Raw genomic sequence first — 15,959 nt, forward strand, 5'->3', positions numbered from 1 at the left:
TATATTTCTCTTGTTTAAGGCAATCCAGCAATAGAAATAAAACAATTCCTAGGCACAGTCTTCCAACGCAGTCACAAAAATTTGAGCTAAACCTTCCTTGTTGCCATGCACACCTTCGTGCTGTGCTCTGGGTGGGCATGGGGACTGTTTTATTCCTTCCCTTACTGGATCAGCCTTTAGGCTTTCAAACGTGCTTTTTCCCTGCTTCCCTTGTTTAGACTAAAGAACTTAATTTCTTTGATATTTCTTCTTAGGTCACATTTTCTAGCTCTTTGAATTTTTTCCTTCTTCTTTTCTGGGTGCTTTTCAATATGTCCCTGCCTCTTTCAAAGTGCAGTGCTCAAAAATGGATAGAGTGGTCTGGGTGATGCCTTGTTAGTGGTGAGCAAAAGGATTTTATTCTTTTTGATGCTTTTTTATATCTTTGTTTCATGTATTACAGTATAATATTTTCTTTCTTTTTTTTTTTTTTTTTTCTCCAATAGCATGGCATTGCTGACTCATGTCCAGCTTGTGATCCCTTAGGTCCCTCTCAGCAGAGTTCCTCATAGCTTTATGCAGGTGATTATTCCTACCTAAATGTAGTGCTTTGAGATTCACTGAGGACAATGGCTATCTCTTTTTAAATGGGTTCTTTCTCCAGTTTGCCACAAATGCTCTTTGTTTAGGGTCTAGTTGTCAGAGTTGGGCCACAACCCAGAATGCATTTACCAGAGAAAAGCAATGGTCTGTGTTTGGACCATCATTCCAGAACAAGACTTGAAGTTCAGTAGATATTAACATTGTAGACCTTCAGGGAAGATTAAAAAAAAGAAAAGTAGGAATATTCTAAGGAAAACAAGGAGTACATATATATTTAAAAGTGAAGTTCATTGCCTAATGTATTTAAGCAGTAACTTTTCTCAGTTCTACAAGTCATGGCAAGTTTCAAATAAGTTGACTGCAAACAATTAAGCTGGTTCCACACCAAGGATTAATAGCAATAACTTGAGGAAGAAAACAAAAAGTAAACTATGCAAAAAATTAAGGAAACACTCTAACAAAACTTTGTTTAGTAAATTATTCTAATAAATTGTGACTTAGCTAATGAACATAAGGTGTCAAATGCAATGTTAGAAACTATACAATACAACCTTTGCTACTTTATGTTCCAGAATGACTTTTGTAATCACTGCTGCTCTCTGCCGGCATCTTAGTACAGGCTGGTGACATGTCTAAACTATGATATCGCTTATAAGAACTAACGTGGAAACATGTAGAAGTACTGCAGTTATGCCAGCTGTTTTGGGCAGGGAAAAGTGATACACGTGTGATATTCTAGATCACTGTTTCTTCAAAATGTGTTAATATCCTGAGCATTGTTCATTAAAAGTGCTGGGAGCAAGACATGAAAATAACAGCATTATCTTGATTGTAGACAACTGCCTTCCAAATGTAAGATTAATTTTAACGTTAAACTATAAACTTTTTTTGGGTATCCCTTCAGTTATGTTACCTGTAGCACTAGTTAATAGTTGTGTTTGAGAGGAATGGATGACCTGTCATTGCAAACAGAGTAAGTATTTTAGTTCTGAGCATGCACATTTCTGAATAGAACAGGGAGCACTACAATATTTATACCAGTAGTCTGGCTATTCCTTAGTTAATTGAAAACCTCTGGTCAGACTGGCATACTTTTACTATTACTATACATGCAAGAGAATACAGTATCTTTGTTCTGCATCCTGTTGTTTTTCATAGGGTTTTTCATTTCCTATAAAATATTTCTGTTAGTGTTGATAATAGCTCCATTTAACTTAAATGTCCCTGTATGGATGAAAAGAATCTGGATTTGTGTAACAGAAGGTAAAAAAATCTAATTTAGGCAAATATTTTAAAGTGTTGTTGAATATATTGAAGAACCATCCCACACCTAAAATGACAAATGCTTGTGTAGGACATATCAGCACTCTGCTGTCATAATGCAATATGTTGTATGACATTATTGAATCTCCAGGTTTGCTAGTGAAGAGTGAAAAGAAAAATAGAATTGCTACTTCATACCTTAGAGATGAATGTAATCATAATGAAATTCATTCAGGGGATGGTGCCTAAAACTACCCACATGTTTTCCACTGTAAGATGTGATTTTTGACTTCTTGTAGCTTTGTGGGGAAAAAAAAAAAAAAAAAAGAATTGTCATGCTGATTTTATGCCTCAGGATGAATTGTAGCAGGATGAACTGAAATGGCTGGGTTGTTTCAGAGAAGGAGGTTAAGGAAAAATGTATAATTTTGTCACTATTAAAATCCTTACAGCAGTTTGAATAATTTTGTCACTATTAAAGTCCTTACAGCAGTTCCTTCAGAACTTTGAGAGAAGGGAGATGGGAAGTGACAGTGAGGGGGAAGACTTATGGTCATCCCACTATAAAGGACCTATCCTCCTGGGAAAGTGCTCTGAGCAGACTAGTGTGAAGAGGGAAACTGGTGGAGAAGAGACAGGTTGGAAGTGGCTGGTTATTAGTGCTTACTCTCCAAAGCTGGGAAAAAAATCCCCGTGCCCACCATCTCTATGTTTGTCTCCTATCAGCCAGCAGCTGCAACACCCACTGGCAAAATGCGTGCCCATCTTCTGCTAGTGGTCAGCCTAGAGACATTAGCAACTTAAAGCACTTTCTTCTGCTCTGTTAGCTCGGTGAAAGAAGCTGGTGGTAATGATCCAAGGGTATTAAGCCTGTGTGTCACGGTAAGGATACGTGATGGATGTTCCCAGGGCTCTCCTTTGTGTTGTTTTTAAAAGGAAGAAGATTCTGCAAAATAACTGTATTGAGAGAAAACAGCAGGTGTAGCTTGTACAACCTTAAGATGGTGCAACCTAAGAGGGCGTAAGTCAGAATTTTATAGAGAAGGGAGTAGTGTGTCAGATTTCTGCCTGCTTTGTTACAGAATCAAAGCATATGTAATGAAAGAGGAAAGAAAATAAAGACTTCAGGATTAGACATTTGCCTCTGGATCTTAAAATGCGTTTTAGCCCTCTTTCTGTCCTAATATCACTTACAAACTCTCTGAAGTCAGTTAAGTAAAGCTCTAGTCCCTCTGTGTAGTCTTCAGTGCTTGACTTGAGAGCCCATCTCTGATTTGCAGAAGTGATAAGCTGCTTTGAAAAGCTGATATCCAGGAGGCATATCCTCTAAGTAAAAATAAAAGCGCTGTGCAGTTCAAAAACCTCTAGCAACTAAGGCTATGCTCTTCTTAATCTGGGATCCTGCAATTAGTAGATACTGGTGAGTGTCTTCTTTCTGTTTTCAAAATGAGAACAATGCTGCAAGCCCACGGGGGGTTGGGGCAGAGGCCTTCACTGGGCTTCAGAAGAAGTCTACAGTGATGAACACCACTGAAAAAGACCACGAGGGAGTGAGCAATTCTAACGCACAGTGAGGGAAAAAGTATTAATTGGAAACGGTAATAGGATTTGTCTGTTCAGTGGGCACGGTCTCTTTGACCAATAATTGTAGCAGGGTCCATGGGAAAAATAACGAAGTGTGGTCCAGTGAAAGACTATGAAAAAGCCAGTGTGCAAAGGAGCTGAATGCAAGTTGTATGACAGTTTTAAGCTTGTTGTTTTCTAACTTTTGATTGTTTGTAAGTGAACAATGTATTGATTTGTTGACATAGTGTTTATAGGGCGGTTTTGGGCTTGCAGGGTTTTTTCTGTATGCTCTTCATGTACATGTATGCATACAAACCAAGTGACTGCTTATCTTCCCAAATAAGCCTAAAAATGTTGCTTGTTTAACCAGTCCATTTTTACAATGTGATCATTTTTTCAGGTACAGCAGCAAAACCCAATTATGCAAAAAGCATAATATGCAAAAAGTATGTCCTAAGATTAGGAAGATTCGCAACAAATACTTTCAGTTTCAGTGTATTTCCTTTGGAATCTGCACTTTGGGTGTTTACAGTTTGTTTATTTTACATTTCTAGGCAACAGAAACCTACTTTACTCAATGTCAGACAATAAATTAAATCATCCTTCAGTGTGTCACTTTTAATCTGGAGATTGTTCTGAAGATATTTTTAACGCCTTTGCATCTAGAAATATCAGTCTGATAATTTGTCTAAGCTCCTTGAATACTATTTCTTACAGTTACACTTATTTAAGGAAATCTATGGTTTAAATTGCAACTGTGTAAAATGTGTTTCTTAAAATTCTCCTTTTCTTATCATTTACATGCATAAATATTAATATCTCATTTTATGACGTTACTGTTAGGATCTTATTTAGGATCCTGGAAAAAACTAATTTGTTCCAGAAAGAACATCTATTATTTTTATTTAACTAGGAGGCTACTATTTTTAAATTATATTGAAATATATCTGAGATAGATACACAATCGTCCTATTTAATTCTGTCTTACCCACAGAACTGATGGACTGCTGTTTGACTTTGTCACCATTATCTGTCAGATGCAGGGGAGAGGACTTTCCCTAAACTTTGTGTTTCATCTCTAGCGCCTTTCCCAAATTCTGATCCCAATGAACAATGTATAAAAACAGCCTCCATCGCTCCCCTGTTTGTAGGGGACCTAGAAAAAGCTTTGGGAGATTGTGAACTGTTACATCTCCTGAAGCCTCTCCTGTTATGGTTTCAGTCAATCTCTTTTCTCCCTTTCCCTTTTTGTCCTGAGGATATGCTGCCCTTGCACTGTAGCTTCATTGTCTTTTTCCCTCCTGCTTTACTCCAGGGCTCTGATCTTCTCATTATCAATACTGTGCATGCACTAAACTTGACTCCCTTACATCTGCAAACTTACTTATTGCACTCAATCTTCTCGTCCAGATCATTGATGGAAATACTAAAAGGAACTGGCCCCAATACTGAGCCCTGGGGAACACCACCTGTGACCAGCTGCCAACTGGATTTAACTCCATTCACCACAACTCTGTGGGCTCGGCCATCCAGCCAGTTTTTTACCCAGCAAAGAGTACACAGGCAGCACCATGTCTGTCCTCCTCCAAGAGCAGCCTTTGTATCTTCAAATTCTTACACCCTCACGCCATATCACAGTGATGAAATACAAGTGTCATGGTATAAAAATGTTACTCTGGTAGGCTAGGATATGGCTCTTCATGTTCTTAGCTTTTACCTGAAAAAACACGTGATAAGAATAATACATGATAACTATGTCCTGTGCCACAAGGGCTACGAGCCTGGGAAGAACATCAGAGAGGGCATTATAGGCTCAAATCAAAGATTGCTTTGGCCCTGGTCACGGCTCCAGCATTGCCCAGTATAAAAAACTGGCAAAGAAACTGCCCCTGCAGGTGCTAAGTCTGGCGCTGTTCACAGTGGTGCCTGCGGTCAAGTATGCAGGCGCTCCTTGGGAAGCACACAAGAGATCCGCTTCTGGCTCAAACTTGGAGAGCTTGTTGACTTCAGCTCTTGTGCTGACCATGAAACTATGAGTAAAATGAGTTGCTATGATGAATTGTGCCTTCCTAGAGCATCATCCCATGCCAGCTACTGTCCTGTAAGCAGCTGGCAGTACAGCTACCTTTATGTCTGTTCTCAGCTCTGCCAAATAAAGGGATGGTAAGAACTAAGGGGCAACCACAGGGCAAGCAAGGTCCAAACTGTCACTACTCCAAAAGAAAAACAGAATTTCAAATCAAGGGGGAAATTAACTTTGCGACACCATCCTTTGAAAAGCAACATTAACTGTTTTTCAGTAATAAAAATCGCCTCTGTAATTGTAAAAAAGTAAGAAAATTATTACAAAGATATTAATAAGAGCACTTCTGAAATGTGCATGCATTTGGACTGAGATGTTTAAAGTGTTGCAAATTTATCTTAATTATGTCTCTAAACTTGTAAGATGATGAAAAATAGTATTTCTCTTTAGTAGGAGTGGGTGGTGTTACCTATTAACATAAGTTTGAAGTCACACAGTAACATTTAAAGTCTATTTATAAGTGAAAGACTAACAAGCATATAAGTGAATATAGGTCAGAGAGGGGAATTAAAGAGAATGGGAATAACAACACCTCTGGCTACATGGGCTGGTAAGACGCCACTGCTACTGGGGGAAAAGGATCAGAAAAGTAACCTGGTGTCTTAGTAAACTGGATTCTTGCAGCAGAACAAAATACCAAACATTATGACTGTGCTTTACAGCACTGCAGGCTTCCTGAGAAGCTTTGTGCTTCATCCTAGAGGCAGACATAGGGTACTTATTATTCAAATAGCTACCACTTATCCTTGATAATGCTTTCAAGGCATACCTGACTGAACTGTAAAAACCCCATCTGGTCAAGTGCTGTTTTAATATGCACAGACACTGGCTCGCAAACCACCATAGATTGTTTCCATAAACTACAATTTAACTGTCAAGATTTAATTAAGAAATACATCAGAGCCTTTGGAATAAACAGGATAGTCAGGGGTGTTGGCCAAGCGGGCTGTGTGACATGGCAGGGGCTTAAAAATTTGTGCGCTGACAGAGTTTTCTTCCCAACAGTGATTGCTTAAGAAAGCCACCAAACCCCAAAGTAGCCACCTTATGTATTATGCACATGATAGTTTTACGTCATTCTCATCACTGTCAGCCACATTACATAGTTGGTTTTTGATTGTATCAACCTGCATATCGCAGTCTTGAAAATCCTGGGAAAAGGACACATTTTATGGCACTATAAAATCATCACTTTCCTGTATAGTTTTCTGCTATTATATAAAGGTTATTGCATTCTCTGAAAATACATAACATGTTTAATCTGAAATAGGATGTGTTTTTTTCCTGTATAAGCAAGCTGTCTGGCAGGCAGCAGGAGATAAAGAGAATGTTTATTTTTATATCAAAATGATTTAAAGTAATATTTGTATAAATGTGCATATACATATAAGTATTATTCAGAAAACCAAAAAACTACTAAAGCTGACATAAACATCAGTTTCAAATGAAATTTGGAAATAGTGAAGCCTAAATGACAGCTAGACATCATTCATGGACACAAACTAATATAAATTAACAAATGTTTCTGCTGTAAACCTCATGTGTTAAAACTAATCAGTATTTACTGTATTATATCTGACTATCATAAGGATGGTGCATTATCTGTTTCAGTAATGCAAAGCTAATTTTAGCTGTCAAAAGGTTGGAGTCAAAGACCTATAAAAGAATATCTTCCCTGAGTGAAATCTAAAGGGACATTTTAATTTGTTTCTGTACCATTACTTCTGAAGAAATTGTTTTGAAGCAAATAATGAATTCATATAAGTGCTAGTCTTCTGATCAGGTCCTAAAATTTCTAACAGTTTTCTTAAGAAAGCTCTTTTTTGTTATTTTTAAAGTATAACCAAATAGGGGGTTTTTTTTCAGCATTAAAATATCTGTGTGAAGGTAGTGCAAGCAAGAGTTTTCAAAATTCAGGTTACCTTTAGCAAAACTGGTACAGTTGTGACAGACTTGTTTAGATTTTTAAATATGTTTTTTAATGTATCATTTTCAGGGCTCTAACTGTATTGGCTAGTCCCAGATGCTTATCACGGGGTGGAGAATCCTAAACTTGGACAAAGTTTACAAATTTTAATTTCCACTACTAAAGTGATTACTTGAAGGTCAGTCATTTAATTTAGAACTGTTTAGAGATGAAATGTGCAAGCAAAATCCTCTCTTGTAGTTTTTGCACTCAATATAATGCATATTCAGTTTATGAGGCCTAAAGTAACAAATTTGTCCTTTAGCTATGCAAGATAAATTACAGAGAAATTCCACTGGAAGCAGTGCAAGTAACTGCAAGCACATTTTTAATAACAAAGGACATGCCCTATTACAGAGTTCATGAGACACTGGCTATGAAGTTATTACAACTGCAGCATTCACTGCCACAGGATGCTGAAACAGTCAACGATAAAAATAGATTGAAAATGGGTGGTAGCAAATTCATGGATAAAGATGCAACACTGTTATTGAACATGATGACTCTACATGTAACCTCCATCTCAGGAACTTCTAAGCCATTTTGAGTAGGACTGTCCTGATGTGACGGTATTTAGAGCCTGTTGCAAGGGTCTGACCCGGTACCAGCACATTTTTTGTGCCTTACTGAAAAAAAACCTATGTAGTGACATGGAAGATCTTATTTCTGTTGGTTCATAGCAGTGAAACATGTTCTGTTTAGTGTCATGGGATTCTTGTATTCAAGCTGGAAAGCTTTTGCCAGATGGTTAATTGACTGAAAGAACGCTTCTAGCCCTGGAGAACCAGGCTGAAAAGTTTTCTTTTTCTCATTGAGCTGTTCTGCAACAAACAAGTGGTGTGGCTTGGGATGGTGAAAGACTGAATCCAGCAGCATTGTCTTAATTATGAAAATGAAAAGCGTAGTTGCAGTTGAGAACTCAAAAGTATCACCTGCAAGTTCTAATTGCACAATGGTGACAAAAGTAGCAGCTTCCATTTAGTGATGGTTTCTGTGCTGTGGTTAGTCAGAGGCCTCAGTCATTTCCATCCATCAGCATCATCATTTGTTTCACTTGCTTCTGATTTAAACTTTGCCTTTCTTCAGTTGAGCATAAGTGAGTGCTCTGCTGTACCAGAGCTCATACCACACTGAGGTATAAAAGCTGTCACTTACCATGAATCGTTTTGTGTATGCATCTCGTGAGTGAATAACTGGATGAGAGATACAAGTGTCAGAAAGTTAGCCCAGCATGTCAAAGTACAAAAAGCCTCTAGTTAGCTTGACTTTTTAGGTTTTCTTCTATATGCCTTGGGTTTTCATAGTTAGATCCTAAGATAAGCTCAGGAACATGGATACTTCCCTATTTTCCACAAAATTATGACTTTCCCTTCTGTAGGATAAGCTGCTAAACTTTGCCACTAGCTATTTCTACCACTGAAGTATCTAAGATACCAAGAAATGTTCTTCCAATATTTTGCAGATCAGAAGGCTAATTTGTTTGAAACAGGCATGGCTATACTCTGTGCTTCTGCTAGGCTGTGCACCTTTGTGTTTACAACACAAGTGACTGTAATCCTGCCACCCACAATTGGCAACAGCAGCAAGGCACCAAACCCCCAAACACAAACTCTCGCTTGGCCTTGGTCTCCTCTTCCAGAGGCTGCAAGCAAAACGCAGAGAGCACAGGGTTCCTTCAAATCCATGGAAAGTTGTTTGTTTTTTTTTTCTCTCTCTGCTTTCCAATAGAGACAGAAGCTGGTGAAGATGCAAAGCTGCCATTCTTGATGGAAAAATGTTATTTATATCTCCTGATGATTGTCTTTCAAAATCTAGGCAGGATAGGTCATATGTAAGGACTACTATTTAATTTTCTCCACGGGCAATTTGCTAACAACTTGAAAAAGAACTTCCCCTTTCATATGCATCCCCCTTATCTCTGGTCGCAATTGTTGTCGCAATTGGAAAAATCCTTTGGAACTACTAGTGTGGATGGACAAGGGAAAGCTGGAAAGGTTGGAGAAGAGGTATCACTCTGGGAACTGAAGTCCAACAATGGTGGTCAGGGGTTTGAAGTGAGGCAAGAAAGAGAAACCACTCAAACAGGGACAGGGATTTTGCATGTGCAGTTTTAATCGTGCTTATCATACCAGCAACCACTGACATTTTCTGGTACTGCAGTTTAATAAAAATGCGGGCTGAAACCATAGCTTGCTGTCAGCAAAGATGGCAGTGCTGGCCCATCTGCTTTTCAGACTGAAGTGAGGTTGTTCATAGTCCTGCTGTTTTTCAGAGGGTTTGAAGCCACACTACTTAACCTGCTTCAAGTCATGACGTATGACCCAAGGACAGCTGGGTGCAGGAACATATGCATGTTATGTATAGAATAAAACAGTTGCTTGTGGAAATATTTTTAGGGGTGCAAGTTTGCAACTGAAGGTGCATTTGATGGAAGGCAGATGTAAACTATTATACCCCTAGATATGTGGACTTCAATTGCCTGGCGTAACTTCAGCTCCTGAAAGACTTTAGTTGAACTGTTACAATTTGTCTAGCTAAGCAGGACCACAATTATTTTCAAAACCAGTTTTTCCCAAGCCTTCATTTTGCCAATTTATACTGAAAGCTCTTTAGCAAATGGACCATTTACCACTGTATGTTTGTTCAGTACAAGAGGGGCTTCTAGGCACTACTGCAATAACACAATTACAAACAAATAACCACTCCAGGATAATTCTATGCAGGCCTTCCTTTTCATGCTTTCATACCTCAGATACAGTACAGCTTATGCAGTGCAGCAGTTAAGCTATTGGTTACAGTCACTGAGTTACAGGGGCACGCTGAGGGTCTGATCCTATGTGTGACATACGTCTGTAGCCTCCAAGTCATGCAACTGTTCTATCCTTTTAAAACAGAAATTGCAAGTGTCGAAGGTTGGGGCTTATGTTTGTGTGTCTTAAAAGCAGCAAGGGAGAAAGACAAGAAAAAAGTCCAGAAACAGCAACATCTCTGCACTTCTGAGCAAGAGCAGCAAAACTGTCAAGTCTTGCCCTTTCTTCTTACGAGTCAGTTCAAAATCCATCTTCTTGAGCAGCATCTCACCATCTGGCCCTCAGCGTTGTTGCCAAATGGTCAGTTTCTGTTATTTTAAATACCTGCCTGAATCCACACCAGGTTTCTCAGCTGCTTCCTTATTTTATGTAACGGATCAGTGCAATAACTGCTAATTACTAAACTCTAGAAATTACGTTATGGAGACAATGACCAAGATAACTGAAGACATGTAGTTCAAATATGGGTTTAATGCCTCCTCCTGGTCAAACACAGCATTTTTGTATTTTAGGGTTGCCTTTTGTAAGTTGCAATAACAAAATGTAAACTGCTTGATCATGCAATTTGTCTTAATTTTAATTATATTTAAACAGGCAATTTCTAATTTTGTTTGTGGTTTTTTTTTCCTATCCTGCTGCTAGTGTTTTAGATACAGTTAAAGGTATAATGTGCATGTTTGTCCAGCTTAGCAGTATATGTATTTGTAATTTTAAAACAAATCCTGTTCCAAAGTGAAGGAAATACTATACTTATAACTGACCTCATAGAACTGGACATTTGTTTGTCTGGACAAGTAAATAGCAAGACCCTTTGTGATCTTAATGAATACAGAATTAAATCTACATTTCCAGCTTGGTGCAGGGATAGGCAGAGATCTGATTAAGACTGTCTGAAAATTTCGACTCCAAAGCCCTCTTTTCAGGGCCGTTTTCTCTACTGTTCTCTACTCTCTAAGCTAACCTTAACCAGCTGCTTGACATTTGCAGTCTGTCTTGGGTTATTTTTTTTTAAGAGTAGGAAGAGAAGCAAGAAACATTTCCAGGAAATATATGTTAGAAAATTTTCCAGCAGCCATTTTTCTGGAGGCAGACATAGAAAAGTTAAGTCATTTTGCCAATGTAAAACACCTGTGAATATTTTCCTTGACTGAGAAATACTAGCAGACTTTTATGACCTTGACATTTGACATGGGATAACCTTGCTTGTGAAACACATGGCCTTGACATCTTTGTGAAAGCTCAATGAAACCTGTGTTACTGAAAAAAAAAGAAAAAATCACAATGTGTACAGGCTTAGTACAGACTTTATAGATTTTTGACAACTAAATTCTGCAAAGAATACCAGTGCTAAGTTTCTGTTTACTCCATAGGAAAAATACAAGGCAGTGTATTTTTAGCCCATTTCCAGAACATTGGCAGTCTCTTAGGTGCTCCATCATCTCTAGCATGTCAGTAGTACGACTCTCAAGTATTGTGCTTTGTCAAACAACTCTTTATTAGCAGGTTAATCTTTGTGAGCTGCTGTGGGTTACAGCCATATCAAGAAATCCTGTATTTAGAATAAGTAGTATTTTCAATTGGCTGCCTCCCATTTTTCCTCTGTAGAGATATTGATCTTTCTTTCCAAGGACCTGAAAGATCCCAGGGGCAAAATTTCTAATGATAGGCTCAATTAAAACCCAACACACTCTTTCAGGACAACACTTACATGCAAGCTTTGATTTTTATGGGTTATAGCCCCTAGCTGTCATGAGAGACAGAGCTTACAACAACAGAGACCTTTTTAAAAACTCTGCAGCAAGGACTCCTAAGGCATGCAACAACTATCACCCAGAAGAACTCATGGAGATTGCTATTTACCAAAGTAAAGTTTACCAGTTTTTCTTGAACAGATCATGCTACCTGTTCCCCTGCACTGGGGAGATTGCAAAAGGTATTTGCATATGTTGATTTACTCTATGAATTTAAACTTTTTTTTTGGGGAAGATTGCAAAAGGTATTTGCATATGTTGATTTACTCGATGAATTTAAACTTTTTTTTTTTTTTTTTTTTTTTTTTAATCTTTTTCTTCACTATGTTTCTGGTAAACTTCCATTCTTCCTGGAGTTATCCACTCCTTCTAAGTGAGAAAGTTTTATGCACCTGTTTATATAAAGGGAAATGAAACTCTCCAGTTTTCTAAATTTTCCAGCTACTGTCGGTGGGATTCATCTCACCTGCTCTTAGGTGTCTGTGTAAGGTAAAAGCAACACGATGCTTTTATCTGTGCTAGACAGGTACCCTTTGGCACTCTTTATGGGCAGAGGAGTGAAGTAAATACTGAGGTGAGATTGTGCTGACCTATTTAGACCATATGACTCACACCTTACAAGTGGCTCTTTCTCTCCAATGCTGCAAAAGGAAGCCTGGAGTGATTGGTTCAGGTACAGATGTCTATCTTTGGTCAGATTAATCCTACCCTAAATTTGCAGATACTAAGTGTTTAAGCTTTGACTGTGGACAATAAGGGCTGTATGACAATTTTCTGCCGGGAAATTTGTAAATTTTATTGAGATAGATAGTCAGCAGGAATAGATTCTAATACAGCACCATCCTGATGTTTAGTATCCTAAGAATCCCACATTTTGGAAAGGCAAAGAGATGTCTCTTCTCTGAAGTAGACTGCAGTGCAACAGAAAAAAACCCTTATTACTATATCTGAGATCCTGAATAAAATCCCGAATTTGAGTGTTTATCTGCTGAGCCTTTCAAAAGGGAACCTGCTGAGCTTTGCTGTACCATCCCTATCTGCAATAACAGAGCTTAGTTCAATTCAACTAAACATGCTTAGGTGATGATAATACTGTGTTCAAAACAGGACACAACCTTATCAAACATATTGTAGTTACCATCATTTTTAGAAACACATTTTAAAAGTCTGAATGATTTTTCCCCCAATTATTATATATGTATGTATTATGTATGTATTTTACTGAAATAGCAGTAACTTGCCTTCCCTTAGCTCAAGTGTAAATGACCCTATTCATTTGTAGCTAAAATTGTCCTCCCCAGAGTACGCTGACTTCAGTAGAATTACAACTTGCATGATTTCAGCTGATAGAGTCTACTGCAGCTATAACCTAAAGAAGTAACATATTTCTTGCAATACATGATAAAAGAAGCACTTGGCAAAGGTCAGCTTTTCAGATGTCTTACAGAAACGCCATTAAGTACAATCTTCTGATAGGTCCTCTTCTTCTGCCTTAGCGTCTGTACCAATTCTCTGGAATTTCTGATTGAAGTGCAGCATCTACGTGACTTTCTTAACGTCAAGTTAGAAGGTTCCAGTATAATTAAAATAACCTCAAAGTCAAATTTAGCAGGTAAGAATTTTAATAAAACTCTTGGAATGAACTCTATTGTATGAAAGTAAAACAATTTTAAAATTATCAGTCCTTCTGTATGTAGCTAAGGCTGCTAAGATTTGAGTGAATGTCAGGGGAAGTCCTAAATATTTGAAAAAAAAGCCCTGCTAAAGCTATTATTTTATATTAACGGGGGCAAATACTATGCCAAAGTGAAACCCTTCTGCAAGCAAGGCCTATCTGCATTTCAGTTTTCCATTTAAATCCTGACTTTTGTCTACCATGATGACTCCCTGTTAAGCTGTCAAAAGACTAGGTCAGTGCACATGTTAAAAGAGTGCAGGTACAGAGATCAGAGGAGAAACCAGACGGCCAAAAATTTGCAATGAACTCTAGTTCAGTGCTGAGGAAAAAACATATACCTACCAGCATTGTTGCTGTCTACAAACTCCAGAAACTGTTTTAGTTGAGCCATCTACAAATAGGGAAATGCTAATATTTACGTGGTGCCTTTGTGTATGAACATCTATGTAGCTAGCTTTCAGTTGACAGACTACTATAAAACAGAAGGATGGACAGCAGGCAAGTAACAGTGGTCAAATACAAGAATCAGTAAAAAAACCCCAAACAAGACTGCATATTAGATATGAATTGGTTACACAGTGACATGACAAGCTTATGTCTCTGTCTTGCTGGAGGTGCTTGTACAGGGAAGCTAAATACTGCATGACCTTGAGGTTTTGGAGCATACTTGCTCTCTTTACATGGGCAGCAATATGTGAGCTTGATAGGCTGGCACTTAAAAGTCTGCATTATATTCCCCTTTGGGAAGTACTAAGGTACCAGACAGTCGTCTTGCATATTTTAGAAGATTCTGTGAGCCCAAATGATTTTCTGACTTCATATACATTCAGGATGCGTTATCCTGGATCCCAGCCTTACAGAAATCACTGCAACCTCTGCAGCATTGCAAAGATCTCTGGACTGAGGTGGCTGCAGGAGACTGAGCTGTAAAGAACACACCAGCTCTGAAGAGCAAGGGCTGAGTTACATGGAGCACTGCAGGGGTTAAACTCCATGGCATATTCTCAGCTGAGGTACAGATGAACTTGTATCATGCGAATTTGTTGGTCAGCATGAGCCTACAGGACACTCTAACCACTATTTGGTAAACCTCAGGATTTTCAGTAAACTACAGTTAGTTGCGTTGTATTGAGCTGAGAAAAAAACCTTGCAAGACCCAAAACTAAAAGTAAAACCAAATATAATTTGGACAGCTTAGCGTCTGATGTGTGTCCCAGTGAAGGCATTATTTAGCATGCATTCTTATGGACCACCCTTATCCTAAGGGATATTGAGTACCCCGTAAGATCACAAAGAAGAAAAAAGTTTGGTGCACATTCAAAGACAAATAGATGGTAAATATTTACATGGATTACAGAAGTCAAAATGGCATAATATAAACCTATCAGATGTTGAAAGACACTAGCGCTAGGACAAGAATAGCTTGTCCTTTTGGAATACTGCTGTGGCAATGTATTCCAAGGACAGAGACTTCATCACAAGCTAACTGCTGTCCATTGAACTAGCTTCAGTCTCGACCTTATTGAGGTATAAGAAATATATGAATAGTCTACAAATATGCTGGTAATTTAAATGATAAGTACTTTTCTCCTTCCTTCCTAAGCTTTACTCAAAGTCTTCCATTAAAATATATAATTTAGTATCTAGACAGTTGCATTTTGATTTGCACCTATTGCCAAAACAATACATCTTTCAGATAAGACTTTCATGCATTACTTTTAATAATAATGTTTTAAATTAAAAGACTGCTTCCATCAGAATAATGAAGCAAGATAGCTAAGAAAATAGCTATGTGCCTGAGCACAGAAATTCATTAAAGTAAGAAAAATCCATGAAACAGTGATGATAACGAGAAAAGTATTGAGCCTCAAAGTTGACAATACTGAAAGCAGAGACTGCATTTAGGGCTTACTGCATGAGAGAGGCTGTTTTTTCAGAGATCTTTCTCTTTTTTAAAATTCTGAGAAATCAAAGAAAATTATGGCAACTCAGTTACTTTTACATTGCCATAGGCATATGAGATTTTACTAGCACAAAAACTGGGCCTGATAGTGCTGTAAGGAATAATCCTTTATTTTACTTATGTAAGTATTAGTGTTAATGTTTTCTCTTCTTCCAATACTAGGAAACATACAATTATTTAATAATGACAAACAGCACCCCTTGAAGAAGGCAATGTAATCAGGATACTCTGCTTTCTAATTTCCCTTGTGGTCTCTATTTAAGTTGCAGATAGTATATGTGTTACCTATATTTATCT

General features: G+C 38.0%; 1 protein-coding gene across 6 annotated transcripts in view; it reads right to left on the minus strand.

Annotated features, from left to right (window-relative positions):
• HTR1F (5-hydroxytryptamine receptor 1F) overlaps window positions 1-15,959 on the minus strand; it is a 127,890-nt gene that overhangs the window by 50,617 nt on the left and 61,314 nt on the right. Inside the window, exon 4 of one of the 6 annotated variants that reach the window (XR_003924208.2) lies at window positions 11,320-11,527. The exons of the other annotated variants lie outside the window; for them this stretch is intronic. The gene's annotated coding sequence lies outside the window, so the exon portion shown is untranslated. Of the gene's footprint in view, window positions 1-11,319; window positions 11,528-15,959 lie in introns of those variants that run through there. 6 annotated transcript variants of the gene reach the window in all.

This window comes from Aquila chrysaetos, chromosome 7 (genome assembly GCF_900496995.4).
Source record: "Aquila chrysaetos chrysaetos chromosome 7, bAquChr1.4, whole genome shotgun sequence".
In the NCBI taxonomy this organism is placed as follows: Eukaryota; Metazoa; Chordata; class Aves; order Accipitriformes; family Accipitridae; genus Aquila; species Aquila chrysaetos.